Source organism: Athene cunicularia (assembly GCF_003259725.1).
Source record: "Athene cunicularia isolate RWA chromosome 2 unlocalized genomic scaffold, athCun1 chr2_part2, whole genome shotgun sequence".
NCBI classification, from domain to species: Eukaryota; Metazoa; Chordata; class Aves; order Strigiformes; family Strigidae; genus Athene; species Athene cunicularia.
In genome coordinates, this window is record NW_020799096.1 from 8127461 (window position 1) to 8130790 (window position 3330).

General features: G+C 43.0%; 1 protein-coding gene across 1 annotated transcript in view; it reads right to left on the reverse strand.

Moving 5' to 3' along the window:
- Positions 1–3330, reverse strand: part of GOLGA4 (golgin A4) — a 43761-nt gene that overhangs the window by 20374 nt on the left and 20057 nt on the right. The gene's annotated exons all lie outside the window — the stretch shown is intronic.

Genomic DNA, 3330 nt, shown 5'->3' on the forward strand with positions numbered 1-3330 from the left:
CTTGTATTCTTTTTCTAACTTCAATATTTCCTTCATCCATATATAACTTCCCAGTGATTTACCCAGGAAATGAATGCTCCTACGACCATTGCTCTGCACAGATCGCTTGTATAAAGCAAGCGGCACCCGTAAACGTGGCTTCTGTGAGCCAGGAAAAGATAAAGGACCACAGAAAGGATGAAAAAGCAAACAAGAGACAAAACACGAGGCAGGAAATGCTTCCTGCATTGCTTCCCTCTAACTCCAGATCTTGCTTTTATGCCAGATTGCTGCCTACCCCTTACCTTCAGCACTGAATCCCGGCTGCCAGAGCAGAGCCTGATACCAGCTCTGAGATCCACAGCCGGGTGAGCTGAGCCTGCCCAGCCACGCAGGCAGGACAGTGCTGGGAGCTGTCACCGGGAAAACTATGCCTCTCTCTGCCCAAGTAACTATATCCACTTTGTAACCATGCCTTGCCTCAGGTTCTCAACAGCTACGGATCACGCTTCTGCCTTGCGCTTCTGAGCTTTAGAAGCAATTCCGTCCAAGCCAAGGAAAGCAGCTCAGTGCAAGAACAAGTGACAAAGAGTTTTACTGAAATCAACATTGAAATAGTCTTTTTGGGTCCCCAAGTCCCTTCTGATCCTTGTCTGACAAGGAGAACTTCAAAGACTGCTGCTGAGGAATTATTCTTAACGAGAGAAAACTAAGGTCAGCAAAAGTAAATTACCTCTCTCAGTTCTGCAATTCTGCGCAATGCTTTATCCTGAGTTTGACTCAGAATGGCCTTAGAATAAAAAAGAATAAACATCAGGTATATTAAATGTAACTTTATACATGAAGCATAAATAAATCCACAGAATTCTGCTTCAGGAAAAGAATTAACGACTTGTGTTTTTCTTTCAAGTCAAGCTCAATGTGGGTTATCATAAACTGCCAACTGTGGGTTGGCAATCACCTAAACTCAGCTGATGCAACAACAAAAGGCTGGATCACAATAGCTTCAACGTTACTTTGACAAACCAGTATTAGCTTATTCCTCAGAAATCACAGCTAAGGAGTCTTCTGTTACACACACACACATATACATACACAACGTATTATGTAAACACACACACAATGCACTGAGAATTAAATCTCTATTCGCACTACACATTCTAAGAGGATAAAAAGTAATGCTTACCTGTAGCTGCTGCTTCTCCCACTGGATAACTTGATAAGCAGACACTAGCTAAAAAACAGAAATCGGGTATAACGATGATAATGCATGCACTTATAGCTATCAAAATAAATTGCTTTGTTTTATCTCTATCTGCATTTTCAAACTCTTCATTTGAGAAAGCTCTTCTGACACAAACATACTTAAATTTAATCAATGTTTCCTTCTTCCATTTAGAACATATCTCCAATGTCTTAAAAAAATAAAGCCTACATGTCAAAACGATAAGGTCATTCAGCATTCATGCACAGTTTTCCCTTCACTGAAAAGGCTTCCAAGAAGATCCATGCTTCAACACAGGCTGTCAAAAACCAACCGCATGAGAAAGTTACATCCCACACAGCTACCCTACAGGGGTGTACATCTGTAAGGGTTCACATCCCAGACAGCTGCAGTGAAATTAATTTTACAGTGAGTGTATGTTAAAAAATACCCTTACAACTCTAGAAAAAAAGCAACTCTCTGTAATAACAAATGTTTTCATTCCGTGTGCTCTGCATATACCCAGCAGGCAAAGGAAGACTGGAAGCGGACAACACTTCTCATTGTAAGCCGACATAAGGACTTCAGGAGTAACTGCACAATTTAGTTTAATTTGCTCCAAACAGGAAAAGAAAAAGATTAGCCACTACTGCAGTATCTGTTGGCCTCATCTTTTTCCCCTCTCTGCCCACCTAAGTCACTCACAACACTGCCTACCTCTGAGCATTTTCCCCTGCAACTGCACCGTCGCTGCAGCATCTGCTCTTTGCTGAGGCTGTCCGCGTTTCCCACAGGCTCTTCTGTTTCACTCTTGGTGTCAGAACGCAGACCAAGGTTGCGACCAGCTGTGTCCAAGTCCAGCTGACTCAGTGAGTCTTTCGAATCAGCGCCTAACAGGGACTCCTTGGAAGAACAACAGAACAGGGACTCCTTAGAAGAAGAGCGGAGCAGGGACTCCTTTTACGGGCTTTGAAACAAAGACTCCATGGAGGGAACTCGGAGCTGCAGCCTCTGAGCCAAAGACTGAGTGTCACTCAGCTGCAAAAATTCAAAGCAAATAATTGCTTTTGCACTGCTTTTAGGCAGCACACATACTGAAGACCAGGAGACAGACACCTGACCTGGGCAAAGGAACAACTGCTGCCTAACACCTGCATGACACCAAAGACCTACCACTCACTTAGAAGAATCATCTCGTGCTGAAAAATCAAGCATGCAACTACCACGTGTGTGGGCAGTTTCAGACAGCAACTAAATCCAATAAGCTACACATCTGATTTAAACTTCTAAAATAATATATTTCTGTGTAAACCCTTTAAAAAGTGAAGAACATCTAATTAAACAGTTGCATTTCCTGTTGTCTCAAATGTTTTTAAAATATATTGTGACACTCTTCTTGATGTATTAAACAGAAGACTGTACTTATCTCAAAGACACAAAAATTTTTCCTAAGATTAAGAGAAGAAATTTTTGTAAAACCCTGTGTACAAGTTTGCTCTAGCGTGCCGTCTTAAACAGTCCTTTTCTTATTTTATTTTAAATGGCTTTATGATTTTTACATAAAATGCAATTATTGATTCATGCGGCTGAAGTACTCACGCTGTTCTAAAACAAAAGGCTCTGTGCTATGGTACCATACGCTGCCACTGCTACACAAGGGATCTGAAAGCATTACTGCACAATGTTGCCCTCACGACCACATGTTGGGACGCACGGACTAGGAGTCACTGCTAATTCCACTCCAGCAAGCTAAACAGTTTCTGAGACACATTAAAGAATGACCCTCACCTTTACCACTAGTGACAAATTCTTTGAAGCCTGTCAGCTCTTTTCCTTCAGCTAGAAATTCGCTTTCAGGCCACGCCATATGCCCTGTGCTGGCGGCCTCCATGAGCAGTGAGACGCACCTCAACACAAGCAGCCTGCAGCACGCCATCACATACCGCTAACCTGTCCCGGCAAAAAAGCTCCACGCAGCAGTGCCAACCCTGAGTACCAGCTAATGGGATTACACACAAACAAAACACCCTGGTATCCTGACAGGCTGCCTACTGGGCATCCCTGCTCCGCAATGAAGGTACAGATTGGGCACTTACACCAACAGATCACAAAGACAACACAGCGGTGAAGAAGGAAACAAATCCCCC